Raw genomic sequence first — 17,163 nt, 5'->3', positions numbered from 1 at the left:
CGGACGAAAACTCATCTGTTACAAAGGCATTTTATTTTTTTTAACTTATTCAACTCCAGAGTTTTTGTGTGTTCATTATGCACCGTTCGAAGCCATGTCATCAATTTTCAACCCTTTCTGACTTCATTTGCTATTTTTCATGCATTTACTGATTTTTTTAGCTAAGTGACCCTAAAATTGAAAAACACTACAAATGAACTCTAAAAAGGTTGAAAGTTGGCACCGTATCATCATTTTCACCCACATAGCATGTGCTAAAAAGTTGAGAGGGTTACGGCAAAAACTGGATGAACTTCATGTACAAAATGGACAATCTCTTTCGAAGTATCAGGGTTTCGGACGAAAACTCATCTGTTACAAAGGCATTTCATTTTTTAAATAACCTAAGAATTACCAAATCGAATATAATGATGAAACACACTAATATTAAACAGCAGAAAAAAGAATCACTGAAACATCTATTTTTAAAGTAAAGTTATTCACAAACTAGTGATTCACACAAATTTTAAATAATTCAAAATTTAAACTATCCAAATTTAAAAACTACTGGCACTAACAGAAAGTTTATAATTTTTGTGACCTAAAGCAAAAAGATTCAGTCAAAAACTCTAAATAAAGCAAAAAAACTCAGAAAGAAAAGAAAACAAATAAAGCAGAAAACAAAAAAACTAGAAAATAAATAAATAAATGCCCGCCTACTGGTCCGCCACGGCCTGTTGGGCTAGGATGCAGGCCCGTACGACCCAGTAGGTACCACATGGAAGCACAGGTTCAATAGGCCCATAAAGGCCGGTTTAGAGAGGAGCTCGACACAGTAGCCGCGGCGGGGCTTATAAACCGGTGTGAGCTTCTCTCAACTAGCGAGGTGGGACTAAACATTCGACACGGGAAGCACAGGCCTTTAGTCGCGGTTGGTTGCTCCAACCGCGGATAAAGGCCCCCCTTTAGTCGCAGTTGGAGCCATCAACCGCGACTAAAGGCCTGCGCTTCCCGCCTCTTCGGCTCGGTGAATTTCACCTTTAGTCTTGGTTGGAGCCACCAACCGCGACTATAGGTGTTTGTATATAAGCGGCAGTTTGCAAACTTTCAGAACTTAACACTTTTCCCCTCGACGATGCCAAACAGGACGCCGCCAGGCTGCCGGATCAGCACCCCGCTGCTGTCGACTCGCCTCGCCGTCGCCTCGTCGCGCCATCGCCGTCGCGCGTCGACCTCGCCGCCCCCTCGATCTCCTTATAGAAAAAATTTGCATAGGAAACAGTTTCATAGAAAAAAGTTGACCATGTATTAATAATATTCTAATGTTAATATATATCTTAATGTTGTATTTGCAAAAGTTTGTTATGTATTTGCAAAATCAAGTGAAAAAGAATTACAAAAATCACAATCAAGCATTTAAAAAATTGTTAAATTTGCATAGAATTTGTTATCGATGTCTATGATGCCCGGCCCGCATCCTCGTCGTCGACCCGTTGGCGACGACGTCCGTCTTCGGAGGCGCCATGTCCGGGACTGGGCTCTGCCGGGCTGGCACTGGGAGGTGCTACCTTCAGGGGCGTGCATCTTGGTGAGGAATCTGGGTCCCGTCGTCGACCCAGAGCTTCTTTGGTGGCGGGCGCGTGGGCCACATTCGATGCGGAGGCTGGCGTCCCCCACGGAGGTGGTACGTTGTCACGCCCAATATGCGATCCTATCCGAGAGGAACTCGAAGGTCCCACCAAGGATACAGCCGCATATTGAAACATTTTGCAAGGTGGATATCATTACATCGAACCATTACATTATAGTTGGGGATACATACAAAGGGCATACAAGTGCCACTAGAATACATCAAACATCATACATGAGAACAACATCCGACTACGGATGAAACACAAACAAAAACTCAAACGACATCCACCCTGCTAGCCCAGGCTGCCGACCAGGAACCTATTCCAAGATCGACGAAGAAGAAGGAGACCTTCAAAACAAGTAAACATCGCTCTCACGTCATGATCATCGTTACCTATACCTGCAACTGTTGTTGTAGTAATCTGTGAGCCACGAGGACTCAGCAATCCCATTACCATGGGTATCAAGACTAGCAAAGCTTAATGGGTATGGAAAGGATAAGTGGTGGAGTTGCAGCAAGCCGCAAAGCATTGTATGGTGGCTAACTTACGATTTCAAGAGTAAGATGAGAATCTAAGCAAATGGCCGCAAACTAGTAATGATCAAGAAGTGATCTTGAACTACTTACGTACAAACATAACCCAACTGTGTTCTCTTCTCGAACGCACCTGAAAAGAGACAGTCACGGTTACGCACGCGGTTGGTGTATTTTAATTGAGTTTAGTTCAAGTCCACTACAACTGGATATTAACAAATTCCCATCTGCCACATAACCACGGGCACGGCTCTCAAAAGTTTAAACCCTGCAGGGGTGTCCCAACTTAGCCCATGACAAGCTCACAATCCGCGGAGACAATCCTCCATCTCGGGACCCTCCGATCAGACTCGGAATCCCGGTGCACAAGACATTTCGACAATGGTAAAAACAAAACCAGCAAGACCACCCGGTGCGTCGATACCCCGATAGGAGCCGCGCGTATCTCGTTCTCAGGATAACACCGTCTATGCAAAGTGGACGTTAGCCAAAATACCATCGAGTTGGCCCGAGGTGGCGCCGTCGACTGCTAGGTAGGTGGACCAACACTCATGTGGAGCACTGGCTCGGGGGTTGATTAAGGGACCTCGGGGGCCGGCAAGTCCCTATGCAAGTGTTAGTTGTTATTAGGCAAATGGTAAAACCAATGTTGGGCCTTGCTGGAAGAGTTTTATTCAAAGCGAACTGTTAAGAGGGGCCCAAAAACCCTCATCGTGTTAGGGACGCAAAATAAAGGAACATAACATCGGTATGACGGAAACTAAGGCGGCAAGAGTGGAACAAAACACCAGGAAAAAGTCCGAGCCTTCCACCCTTTACCAAGTATATATGTGCATTAATTAAATAAGAGATATTGTGATATCCCAAGATATCCATGATATCCATGTCCCAACATGGAACAACCTGCAACTACACCTGCAACTAGCAACGCTATAAGAGGGGCTGAGCAAAGCGGTAACATAGCCAAACAACGTTTTGCTAGGATGGCGGAAAAGGTTAGAGGCTTTTCATAGCAATTTGGGAGGCTTGATAAACAAGTGGTGTGTAGCGCGACATAGCGATAGCATCGAGACAACTAGCATAGCAAAGATAGTAGTGAGATCCAAGGTGACGGTCATCTTGCCTGAAATCCCGCTAGGAAGAAGATCGAGTCCATGAAGAAGACGAACGGGCGTAGACGAACCAAGCATAGTCGAACGTATCCTCACGATCGCAACGAAACAGGAACTATCGAGAAGAAGCACCACCAGAAAGAGGCAAAAAACATGGTAAACACACAACACATAACATGATATGATGCTCAACCAAGTATGACGCATGACAAGTCTATATGATGCTACTCATGGCAAGAGATGATGCATACAAGAACAACACATCAAAGCAAGTTTAAATGAGGCCGGAAACAACATATAACAATTCCGGAACTCTCCACATGCAAATTTTAAAATTGGTTCAGACCTGAATAACACATTATGTTGAAGTTGTTCAACAGCAAGTTAAAGTGTACCAAGATGATCTACACGTCTTTCTAGTCAAGTTACATATAAGGTTCATTTAATTCGGAGCTACGACCTAGAAATTATGAGCAAAACAAGTTAAACATGGCATTGATGCAAAATGCACTCAAACAACAAGCACACATGCTCAAATCAAGGGTGCAACATTACACGATGAAACTACATACAAAACCAAACAAGTTTCATATAGAGCATGCTCGAAACGGAGCAATGTTCAACACATGCACACGAGACAAGATATAATAGCAATCTGCCCAAAACAGCAACTAGGCACTTTGCAACTATCAAAACAACATGCTACAGTAACTATAAGGGCATAAACATGAAATGCACTTCAAGTACAGATTACATACTTGAATTAGCATCAAGTTTCAGGTTCATAGGCATCAGGATTAATCCAACATGATCAATGCGACAAGCAACTTTATAACACAGATTATGACTTAGTGAAAAACATGGCATACATGTGAGCAGAAATAACATGTTGACATGTTGGAGGAATGAAACAATGATGCTCTATTGCAGGATCATAGAAACCAAAAGCATGTAATTAAATTACAGGTTAAACATGGAAAAATATGATTACTAAGCATCTCCATATAACCTCTAGATCAATGGCATTCATCAAGACAAGTAAGCAAGTCATAACAGATTCTTAGACTTGGAGAAAAACAGAGCAAGGCTGAAAACAGATTCATGATGCATAATTTGAGACAACAAAAGTATATGCTACACGAACAAATCATGGCATCAAAGGGCATGGCAAGTATGCACATGTCAAGCACTATAAAACATGATCACTGCGGTACTGCTAGAAACCAGTAGAACATGCTCAAAACATCATGGCAAGAATGCAAATGATAACAGGTTTTCAGACTTGGTGGAAATTACTGAACATGGCAGAAACAGCGACAAGTAGACATGTTTACAAGCACTTGCAACTCATCTCAAATCATACCATCGCATGTGAATATAACCAACAGCAAGAATACATGATTTTTGAGCTACTCATAGCAATAACATGGTCATAGGGTGCATAGAACACTACCTATTCACATGGAAAAACTGAACTTACTGTTAACAGGCTGACAACAACATCATTTAGCTATTTTAGAGCATGATAACATCAAACTACAGCAGGCCATAATTGCAAACAAGGGAATGGATGGATAGAGAATAACAAAAGATACCACACATCCTTAAGGAGCATCTCCCAAATATGCATGGATGCACTTGTAGCATGGTGTTAACATGGCAACATAACATAACAGACTCAGACTTAGCAGAAGTCATCAAGTCACTAAAATCAGCAACAGCAAATACCCTACTTTGCATGCTTGTGCAAGTCACCACACGGCACACACAAAATATATGGATCGCACCACTATAAATATGGCATGAATATGATCCTAAAATATGTTAACATGATGCTCAAAAGATAAATACACAAAATGCTATGGAAAAGAAAAATCAGCAAGTTATGTTAACCTCAAGCAGATAACATCATTTAGCACTTTTTAATAAGGATTAAGGGATCAATATGAACAGGAACATGCATGCGAACTACACCACCGTCTAGAGCATTCAGAGATGAACATTTCGATATATCATGCACGTGAAACGGAGCAATGAGCACTAAGTTATGATATGACAAACATGCACATATAACGTTGCGGATCTGGGACTTGGTGAGATTTTCACCTCGCGTAAACGGGACGGAGACGACCCGGGACGGAGTGGTACGGCGCGGTGGAGGCGTGTTTGGTTCGGGGACCGGTGGATCTCGTCCCACTCCGGCTCCGGCGATGGCAGGGCGGCTCCGGCGAGGTGCTCCGGTGAGGAAGAGGCCGGTGGGGCCGCGGGTTGACGTCGGGAAGGTCGGGGACGGCCGGATCCGGTCCGGCCCGACCGGATCCGCGGCGAGGCGACGCGATGGCCGGCGACGATGGGGTGAGGCGGTGGCGGCGGCGCGAGGAGGTGGACGGTGGCGAGCGGCGTGCGAAGGCGGCGAGGCGCGCGGGAGGCGCGGGCCTGCCCGGGTGGCGGCGGCGCGGCGCGGGCGACGAGGCGGTGGAGGCGCGAGGTCGACGGGAGGCGAGGTGCGGTGGTGGTGGCGAGGTCCGGCGAGCGGCGCGGCGGCGGTGGAGCGAAGGCGGCGGCGCGGTGTGGAAGGCGCGCGGCTCGGCGGCGGAGGCGATCCGGGCCGGGAGGGCCACGCCTGGGCCCGGCGGGCCGCGGCGGCCACGCGGTGAGGGGGCGGCTGGGCAGCTGACGTGGCGGCTTCAGATTGGCTGAAGGGGGCGGCGGTGGACGCGTCCGGCGGCGGGATGGACGTGTCCGGCGCGCGGAGGAGGAGGCTAGGGTTTTGCCCGAAAATGGAGGGGGTGCTTATTTATAGGTAGAGGGAGCTAGGAGAGGGCTATTGAGGTGCGGTTTTCGCCCACACGATCGTGATCCAACGGCGAAGAGCATGGAGGGGGTTTAGATGGACTAGTGGGCTGTTGAGGAGGGGTGCTGGGCTGCAAAGACAAAGGGTCCGGCAGTTAACACAGTTAACCGTTGGGGCATCAAACGACCTCCAAATGGAACAAAATTTGACAAGCGGTCTACCGATGATATACCAAGGCCACTCGACCAATCACGGCCCATTCCGAGAACGTATTTATCCCGCTCACGAAACAAGATCTGGAAGGTGCGGCGGGTGCATGTGAGAGTGTCGGACTCCGAAACGGACAACGGAGAAAATGACCGGATACAAGTTTTGAAAAACATGCGGATGAAATGCAAATGATGACATGGCAAAGTGCAACACGCAAGCGGATGACATGGCAACGACGGCGAATAACTAGAAGACATCTGGCGCATCGGTCTCGGAGCATTACATACGTCACCGTGTCAGGGAGGAGGATGAGCACGTCCATCGCTACATGGTTGCGTTGGACGGCAGGTTCTCCAATACCTGGCAGGTTCTTCAGGGATCTCACCCGAGCTATGATCCCGTCATTGTTCCTTCTCATTGGGTGTCCACCGCGAGTGATGTTAGCTAGTGATGTTATATATACGATAATATTCGAGATGTATTAGTGATAATACTCGAGATGTATTCGAGATTATATTCGATAATATTCAAGACGATGTATTCGAGATTATATTATTCGATAATATTCGAGAAGATTTATTCGAGATTATATTCGATGATGCATATTACACTACTGGAATCTGGCATTTTGCCGTCTGCCAACTCTTTGTCGTCTGCGAGCTAACGGCGAAGAGGTTCTTTGCCGTCCGCTTTGAGGAAACAGACGGCAAAGAAAGTGCTGATGGCAAAAAGAGTATTTGCCATCAGCTGCTTCTTTGCCGTCAGTCAGCTGACGGCAAAGAGCTAAAAGGCAGACGGCAAAGAGCCAGGTGGGCCCCACAGGGCACGGCGTGGCTAGGTCAGCTTCTTTGTCGTCTGCTAGCGGATGGCAAAGAGGAGACGTGGGCCAGCCCACGTCTCCTCTTTGCCGTCCGCTAGCAGATGGCAAAGAAGGCCCACTTAACGGGCGGCGACATCGTCTCCTCTCTCTCTCTCTCTCTCTCTCTCTCTCTCTCTCTCTCTCTCTCTCTCTCTCTCTCTCTCTCTCTCTCTCTTTCTCCCTCCCTCCCGCGCGCCCACCTCTCCCCTCCTGTCGTCGCCGCCGCAGTCACCGCCGCCGGCCCGCCCCGCCCCCAGGACCCAGCCCCCGCCGCCGGCCAGCCCCACCGCGGCAGGAGCCAGGCCCCAACAGGAGCCAGGCCGCGGCGGCCGCCCCGCCACGCCCCGTCGCCGGACTCCTCCCCTGCGCTGCCCCGTCGCGCCCCGTCACCGGACTCCTCCCCTGCGCCGCCCCGCCCCCAGGACCCAGCCCACGCCGCCGGCCAGCCCCCCCGCGGCAGGAGCCAGGCCGCGACGGCCGCCCCGTCGCCGGACTCTTCCCCTGCGCCGCCCCGCCGCGCCCCGTCGTCGGACTCCTCCCCTGCGCCGCCCCGCCCCACTTCAGGACTCCTCCCCGCGGCCCCTGCGCCGCCCCGGCCCACCGGCCGACCTCGCCGAAGCAAGCTTAGTTTTTTTCTATTTTTTTCCTATTTTTTTTTTCTGTTTTTTCCTGTTTTGTTTTAGGTTAGTGTTTAGTTTTAGTTAGTGCTAGGTTTTAGTTAGTGCTAGGTTTTGTTTTAGTTAGTGCTAGGTTTAGGTTTAGTTTCGAGCTTTTAGGTTTAGGTTTAGGCTTAGATAAATAGAAGAGGAAGAAGAAAGATGAAAAGAAAAGTAGAAGAAGAGGAAAGTAGAAGAAGAAGAGAAGAAGAAGAGGAAAAAGGAGAAGAAGAAGGGGAGGAGGAGGCGGAGAAGAAAGAAGAAGAAGAAGAAGAAGAAGAAGAAGAAGAAGAAGAAGAAGAAGAAGAAGAAGAAGAAGAAGAAGAAGAAGAAGAAGAAGAAGAAGAAGAAGAAGAAGAAGAAGAAGAGAGGAGGAGGAGAAGAAGAAGAATAAAGCTAGAGGAGAGGAGGAGGAGAAGAAGAAGAAGACCACCGACACCCCGACCCCGACCACCGACACCCCGACCCCGACACCCTGAGATCCCGACAGTCGACACCCCGACCCCCCCCCCCACCCCGACCCCGACCCACGACACCTTGACACCACACCCCCGACCCACACCCCGACCCCGACACCCTGACACCCCGACCCCGACACGACACCCCGGACGACACCCTGACCCCGACACCCCGACACCCTGACACCACACCCCGACCCCGACCCCGACCACCGACACCCCGACACCTGACACCCCGACCACCGACACCCCGATCCCGACCCCGACCACCGACACCCCGACACCCCGACAATCGACACCCCAGCCCCCCCCCACCCCGACCCCGACCCCCGACACCCTGACACCACACCTCGACACCCTGACAGCACACCCCGACCTCGACCCCGACACCCTGACACCCCGATCGACCCGACACCCTGACACCACAACCACGCCCCGACCCCGACCCCCGACCCCGACGGGGTCATATATTTGTGAAATATGAGTTAGGTTGTATATTTTTCGATTTTGTTATGCAAAACATCATATATATTAATATTTGTGTTGGTCAGGTGTATTTTTATTATGTTCATGATGATGATACACTTAAATTATATACATCTTATTATGTTCATGTCAGGTATCCGATTTTTTATGTTGTACTAATTTCGTTTACTTTTTGTCATTGCAGGTGTTGACAGGATGGTGGGCAAGGGTCCAGAGTGCCCCGAGCCTCCTGCGAGCGCTACTGGGAGGGGTGGTTCCATTATTCCAGCCCAGCCCCTCCGGAGAGCGCTGCTAGCCAGTATGCAGACAACTGCGGCGGGCGCTTCTTCATCGGCTGGGAGAGGTCGGGGGAGGACGAAGAAGGCTGGTAGAGGTGGACGTGGCAGCGGGAGAGGTAGTATGGCTGCTATGCCTTCCTCGCCGCCACCCTCAATTGATTCACCCGACCACAGGACTGCTCCGTCTGACGTGGACCCGTCTCGGACTCCAGTCCATGAACCTCCGGTCACTGATCCTTCGCCCCACCAGACTCGGGTCGCCGATCCTTCGCCCCACGTAAGTCCGGTCCCAGAGTCTTCGTCCCAGAAGACTCCGGTCACGGGGTCTTCGTCCCAGAAGACTCCGGTCACGGGGTCTTCATCCCAGAAGACTCCGATCCCGCAGTCTTCTTCCCACGAGACTCCAGAGGCTACTGGCCCGGAGGATGGTAGCGAGGACACCTTTTTAGATGATAGCTACAGCGATGACGAGCTGGTTGAGAAGGGCAAGAAGGTCTACAAGAGTGGCTGTACAAAGCTCTCGCCCGTGCCGACGACCCCCGACCTGAGGTGGTTGATTGCGCCTAAAGGGTTGAAGTAAGTGCATTTACTATTTTTTAACCTTTTGCCTTCATGTTCCTTCAAATTAATATCTAATACGTTGGCCTTGTCATACTGCAGGGGCTGGGTACACCCTCGTGGTGTCCGCAGGCCCAACCAGGTCCTTGGTGTGCTTTGTCGGCAGCACTTCCCTGGGTGGATCACGTTGCCCGGTGAGGGTCAGGTTGCACAGTTAGCACTGACCTGGGAGCTGTACTCGGTTGCCCCGGCCCCGCCGGAGGAGAGGGTCGACGGTGTCTTGTGTGAGACGGTGGCCGACATTGTGTTCCGTCGGTTTTGGGTAATTTCTCCTTTACAGAATTAAAAATCAACACTACCTAGTGATTGTACTAATCAGTGTTGTCTTGTTTGATTGCAGACCTTCTACAGGGTTTCAGAGGGAGAGCAGGAGGCCGCGTGTATGGTTGTCAAAACCGAGTGCAAGCGCCTACTTCAGAACTTACGGCACGAGGCTCGGGTGCAGGCCGTTCGAGACTACTATGCCTTGAAGGGTATTAGGAGGGCCAAGAAGAAGTGTCGCGGCAAGTTTTTGAGTAAGGAGAAGTACATGCAGGTAATTACCTATTCTTAAGTCCTTGAACTTAGTTTTCTTGATTTGATTCGTAGGCGTAGCGCTGAAATTTCTCTTGACTCACTTAGGTGCCCCCGAGATGGTGTGTGGATAAGATGGACTGTTGGGAGGCGTTGGTGGATGTGTGGTGCTCTCCCGAATGGCTAGTCGAACACCAAAGGGCCAAGGATAAGCGCGACCAAATGGAAGGTGTGCCACACCATCAAGGGAGCTCCAACCTGTTTGAGTACGGGGATAAGTGGGTATGTGGTTTGCTACATGATTCATGCAATTTCATTCTTCATGCTAGCATTTATCCCTTCCAAAATGACTTAATATGCTTAGTTAGTTAAAAAAAAGGCATAGCTACCTTCGATAGCTCAATAGCGACCTAAACTAATCTTAGCTAGTTCATTCATGACATAATTAGCTCTAAAATGACATAATAATCTTAGATAGCTCTATAGAATGCCTAAATATGTTATAGTTAGCTAAAAAAATGGCATAACTACCTTGGATAGCTCAATAATGGCATAATTAGCATACTTTGGTCAAAAATGGCATAATAATCTTGGTTACCTCGAAAATGACCTAAACTTAGCTTATTTTGGTCGAAAATGACATAATAACCTTTCTTAGCTCCAAAATGACCTATTTACATAGAAATATCATTCTTCATGCTAGCTTGAGCCCTTAACTAATATTTGGTTCCTCTCTCTCAGGCGCACCACCACAAGAAGCCTGTGCCAAGTCTGTTCGACCTCTATGGCATGGCCCATATGGCCCCGTTCAAGAAGGCCAAGCCATTCACGGAGTCTGACCTAGATCATCCAGAGAGCTTCACCAACATCTCCTCCCACCACAAGCTTGTGAAGTACAGAGACGAGGGGAAGGCGAGGAAAGGGGAGGACTTTAACCCGAGCCAGGATCCTTTTGATACAGAGCTCGTGATGATATCTAGTGGCGGGAGGTCCCATGGCTCTCAAGCCATTGGTGATGGACTGATACGTTGTCCTAGGACTCTCCCGCAGATCAAGAAGCGCCTGAGTAGCTCTGATCCTGAGATAACGCCTCATGCACGGCCCGCGGAGCTCACCTTTCCTCCATTACATTGTGTGTGCGTCCATTGATGATTACAATGCTAACAAGGAGTGCTGTGTTGCAGGCATTGGTTGAGAAAGAGAGATTGAACACCCAAGCGCTTTTGGAGGAGGCAAAAAGGGAGGCGGCGGAGAGGGAGAGGGAGATGGAGGAGAGGACGGCTAAGCTGTTGGAGGAGGAGAGGAACCGGAACGAGGCGTCTAACCGGGCCCTATACGATCTCATCGTGGTACGTTTCTCGTGCATATTAGCCTAATCATGCACGTAATGTTCGCATTACTAACTAATATGACTGACTCGTGAGAACCAAATGTGCAGACCATGTGCGAGAAAAATGGTCAGGCCCCTCCGCCGATGCCCCAGATTGCTCCGGTGACCACGGTGAGTTTGATTTGAATGGTCCTTAGTTACTACTATTCACATTTCAGTTTGCATCATGCTAACGAGACATTATTGGAAATGATCTTTGGTTCAGCATGGTTCCCGACAAGCATCGACCAATCCTTTCGCGTCTGCCAATGCCGGAACCCCGACCGGTCCTTCACCTCCGTCTGCCACTGGCGCAGCCCCGACCATTCCTACACCTCCGTGATAACGGTATTTTTCTTCTTATTTAGCATGTTTAGTCCATTTTTGACATAATTTAGCCTATTTAGTCCACAAATGACATAATAAGATGAAGAAAATATGTGGAACTTGTTATATGGATGCATGGAACAATGTATTGGATGAACATTGTGATATTACTATAAGATGTATGGATGGAACTGTGTTTCTTATGTATGCATGTTGTCATGGATGGAGCTATGTGTTGGATACATCATATGTTTGTTGTGCCTGTGAAAAAAATATGTATATCTGTGTGTGAATTCCTGTGAAATTAAATGGATATAAATAAAAACAAGGGATATGTAGCCTCTTTGCCGTCTGCTAGCAGACGGCAAAGAGGACACGTGGCAGCTACCTGTAGAAACTGGGAACGCTGGCTGCCTATTTGGTCAGTTTGCTGTCTGCTGGCTGACGGCAAAGACCTTTGAATCTTTGTCGTCTGCTGGCAGACGGCATAGCTGGCCACGTGGCAGCTTCCCAGTGCTGGCCTAGCTGAGCTCTTTGCCGTCTGTCAGCGGACGGCAAAGAGCTTTGACTCTTTGCCGTCAGCTGGCGGACGGCAAAGAGCGTCGTTAACCCCCTAACGGCTCTGACCCCACCCCACTGCCGTACGATGTCTTTGCCGTCTGCCGGCCTCAGGTGACGGACGGCACAATCCTTTGCCGTCCATTTCTAAGAAGCGGACGGCAAAGAAGGCCTTTGTTGGCACCTATTCAGATAGGCAGTTTTTCGTCTGCTGGCAGACGGCAAAGAAGTTTGCCGCCCGGGATCTATGCCTTTGCCGTCCGCCATGGCAGACGGCAAAGAAGCTGATTCCAATAGTGTTATCAGGATTATTCGAGATGTATATATTAGTGATATTATTCGAGATGGATATTATCTACTATGATTTAGTTTTTCCTTATCGATTGCATGCATTCTAATTTGAATACTAAATTGTTTTATCTTTCTTCTGCATTAGTTAAATAAAAGCTATGGACAATACCGGCAGAGAAGGAGAAGAGACTATGTTCGACATCGTACGCTCCCCGAGCCCACATGAGAATGAAGAAGATGACGGCTCGCAATATCTGAACAATACCGGTGAGGGTATGATATTTGATGAAGACAAACGAATGGATGAAGTCCATAACAATGATTATGAAGGAAATGTTGTCCTTAAAATAACAAAGACCGGCGAGATATATTTATATAAAGCATCTGGTGATCATCACATGTTTTAATTGATTTGTATATATATTAACCAATCGATCTTTCTTCTTTTAGCCCTCTGGATCGAGCAAATCTTCTACAAGCAGCAGGGCAGTTCGAGGCCCGGCCAAAAAGTTGCAAGCTGGCGTAAAGTACAACATCGATGCCATCAAACGTAATGGCGAACCACTTGAACCTAAGAAGAATGCGAACAAGTTCATTCATCAATGCGGAGTTATTGTCAGGGACCAAATCCCGATCTCCGTTCAAGAATGGAAAAATCCAGCAAAGGGAGATCCAGATGTTACTTTTGTCGACCAAAGAGAAAAAATCTGCTTTGGGAATCGCTCATGTCATATTTCACCCTACCAGATCATTTGACAGATGCAGATCTTGAGAAAGTCAAGAACAGTGCTCTTAAGAAGATGGCGATAGCATTCAACAACCACAAGAAAAATATATGGGCCACGTACGTCAAAACAGGAAAGTAGACTCCAGAATTCAAGGGAACACTGGAGAAGGCAAGAGATCACTGGGACGCTTTCGTGAACTTCAAGGAATCGGAAACAGCTCAGGAACGGAAGAGAATAAACAAGATTAACGCTGCGAAAAAGAAGTGGCACCATAATCTGGGGCCAGGAAGCTACGAGGTGGCCCGGCCTAAGTGGGATATCACTGAGCAAGAGATGATTGCTGCAAGGGTCACTCTAGTTACATTGAGCTGGCCCGACAGGTGCAGGACTTGGTTTTATGCGCATGGGGAAGTTGGACCCAAAGACAGGGCTGGTTTGGAAGCGGGCAAGTCTTAAAGAAGCCTCCGGCGGTTTACTTCTTGCAATAGAATAGGCTCGAACGGGGGTGTCCACGCCCAACAGAGAGAATGATGAGCTTGCGCGCGCCCTGAAGAATCCTAAAGACCCGGGACGAACACGAGGCAAAGGCGTTGTTCTGTGGTATGAGGGGTTTGCAGATTGGAACGCCGACTACAGAAGCCGTGCGAGAAAGAAGCAGCAGGAGGAGCAGAAGAGGAAGCTGGAGGAGGAGCAGAGGAAGCAGGAAGCAGACCGCCTTCAACAGGTAGAATCAAAGCATGCGGAGTTGGAACGCACTTTCATGCGACAGAAGGAGCAGATCGACTCACTTAGCTAGGAAAGGGCGTCTCAGCAGCGGATCCAGCATTGGATAGCACCATCCCATCTATGCCGAGAAGCAGCGTGGGTTCCACCCAGCCGATGATGCACTGCTGGCTAGATACCCTGTGGATGATATCAAAGATAGGACTACTTGTGAGCTACACATGAAAGTGAAGAACATGTCCATGAAGGTGGCGGACAGCTATGCTTTAACAAATCCTCCTGAAGCAACTTTCGGTTGCAATCTGATTTCAGCTGGCTATGCTCGTGTCGCGGTTGATGAAGTGATGACAGGATATGATGAGCTAGAGCTTGACATTCCTGGAGGTGACGAGGAGCGCGCACTGGGAGAGGCCATACATCGTATCATTCTATGGAGAAAGGATTGCATCATCTTTCCAAGGCCACCAACTCCTCCTCCAACTAGTCCGCCGCGTCTGTCGACTCGGCCTGCTCCTCCAAGTTCGGCTCCACGTCAGTCGACTCATCCTCCTCCAAGTCCGGCATCGCATCAGTCGAGTCCTCCTCCTCCAAGTCTGGCATCGCGTCAGCCGACTCCTCCTCCTCCAAGTCTGACACCGCGCCAGCCGTCTCCGCCGCCTCAGCAATAGGGTAAGAGAGGCACCACAGCTACGGCGGCTAGCGGTAGAACATGCAAGAAATTCAAATATGGTCCAAGCCTCAAGCCTCTTCCGAAGTTGCCTTACCACATGACTGATGAGGAAACTGACGCCGAAGTGGCTGCCCAAGTGAAGGACCATTTTGCACCGACCCCCCCTGCCGCCAAAGGAGAAAGTACCTGAGAAAGTCATACAACACTTTATTGATAATGCTCAACCGGCTGTGAAGCACCGGGACTCAGACTATGAGCGCTCTATCAAGAAGTCATATCGTGCACAAAAACAGAAGGAGTCGAGCTCGAGCTCGAGCCAAGCAGTTGGCGAAAAAGCGGGAAAACTGTTCCCCAGCTGGGAGAGCAGGCAGCACAATCGATCCCCCACTCATTGTACAACCAAATGGGAGTACCGCCGATCAGCTGGTAATAACCGACGATCATAGAAGGCAGGCTAAAGAGGCCGGTGTCACTGTTCAACAACTCCTAGGCATCAAGGAATTCCAAACGTTTACAGAGGAGGAATTAAGATAGAAATTTGTCCGCGGGCAACCTCTGGTCAAGCCTGAGGAGATCCCGCTTCTATCAACGAAAATGTATCAATTGCATGAGTGATACCTGAGAGAAGTAAAGAACGGGCGAGAGTCCCTCATGGTGAAAGTCAAGGAAGAACATTACTTCCATGCAAAAGATTTGTGGGTTGATTTTCAAGAAATATTTCAGTTATTCAATCAAGACGCACTCGATAAATCTATTGTCAGTTGCTATTGTCTGTAAGTGATTTCTTTCTATAATTTAAGTCTCTAGCTAGCTGTGCTCGTTCATTACCTGTAGTTATCCTCGCTATATTCTTTTCTATGGTATTATGCAGAATAAAGATGTATGAAAAGACACAAAGAGAAGCTTGCTAGAGTTTTTGAAGCGACTAAATACCCAACCAGAAGTACTACTTCCTTACAACTTCGGGTGAGTGACACTATCTTGTACTACAAATTTTGTTTTCTTACTAGATGTTGATAAGTAGTACATGCCCGCTTAATTATAGTTGATGAGTTATGCACATGCCTGCTTAATTATACAAACATGTGCGCATGCAGTTTCCACTGGATCCTGCTAATCATTGAACTTGATGAAGGAAAAGTTCAAGTACTGGACTTGCTACTTAAAGACGTTAATGACTACGCAATCATGAGGGGGATGGTCGACAGGTAATTTCAATCATTATCACACTATGTCGGCCTCTTTATTTCATTTCCTGATATTAACTAATTAATAACTTTTTTATTCATTTTCATTGCCAGCGGGCAGGGCTTGGCAAAAGTTCATCAAACAGGTTGACGACCAATGGAAAGAACAGCTGAAATGGGTGCGACCCAAGGTAATTAATTAAGTAATACGAGCTAGCTACGTCCGTGCATCTCTTTAATTCTAGTTTTAATACCATTATCATGTTGATTAATTATTATCTGATTGAAATATATTCTCGTAAAGGCCTTGAGGCAGACGCAGGGGAATAATTTATGTGCATACTATGTTTACGAGAACATTCGCATGATGACGTCCGAAAGGTTCAAAAGTGATAGACAACTTTGGGTATGTTTGCCAGAACACTATTCACAATTCTTTTTATCACGATCTAATATATATACACACGACTAATATATTCATATTGATCTTATTTTTTAATAAAGATGCAAGAGATGCGGGATAAGCTCCTACCAACGGATCACGTACGAGCAATTCAAGAGGAAATAGCGGGATTTTTGCTCGACCAGGTCATAGATCCCAAAGAAGAATACCATTACACCTAATGTCTCCATGTAATGACCTGCAAATTATAGGAGAAATTGTATATACCAAATTGTATATATATACTAGCGATACCCACGTGGCGGCACGCGGCGCCCATTGATGCATCATGACGAAATACGTTGCGGCATAGTAATGCTAGTTTGCTAAGTACTTTTATTTGACTAATTTAGATTTTAGAGAAAAAATGTACGTGTACAATTTTGGGGTTACAATAAGGCAAGCAATGTATAAAGGTGAATTGGAAAGCAAAGATTTATTCAATCACATGATCGATATATTTTAGAAAAGTAGGAAGTACACATTGCTACTGATTATTGCTGAGATGGCCATGCCTTAAAGATCTGAATATGCCATATATACGATCAAATTTGTCCGATCTATGTACTGAGAAATAATACAGTTCATTGATTTCTCTTCCATTTTTAATCTGCATGCGGATGCAGATAATGGCAAACAAATGGTGGCAAGAATCAAGCCATTACAAAAAGATTAAAAAATATATAGATCTGAATACATACCCAGGAATCAAGATTCCAAAGATACGTTTAATCTCTT

Source organism: Aegilops tauschii, chromosome 2 (genome assembly GCF_002575655.3).
Source record: "Aegilops tauschii subsp. strangulata cultivar AL8/78 chromosome 2, Aet v6.0, whole genome shotgun sequence".
Taxonomy (NCBI): Eukaryota; Viridiplantae; Streptophyta; class Magnoliopsida; order Poales; family Poaceae; genus Aegilops; species Aegilops tauschii.
This window is presented reverse-complemented; position numbering follows the sequence as displayed.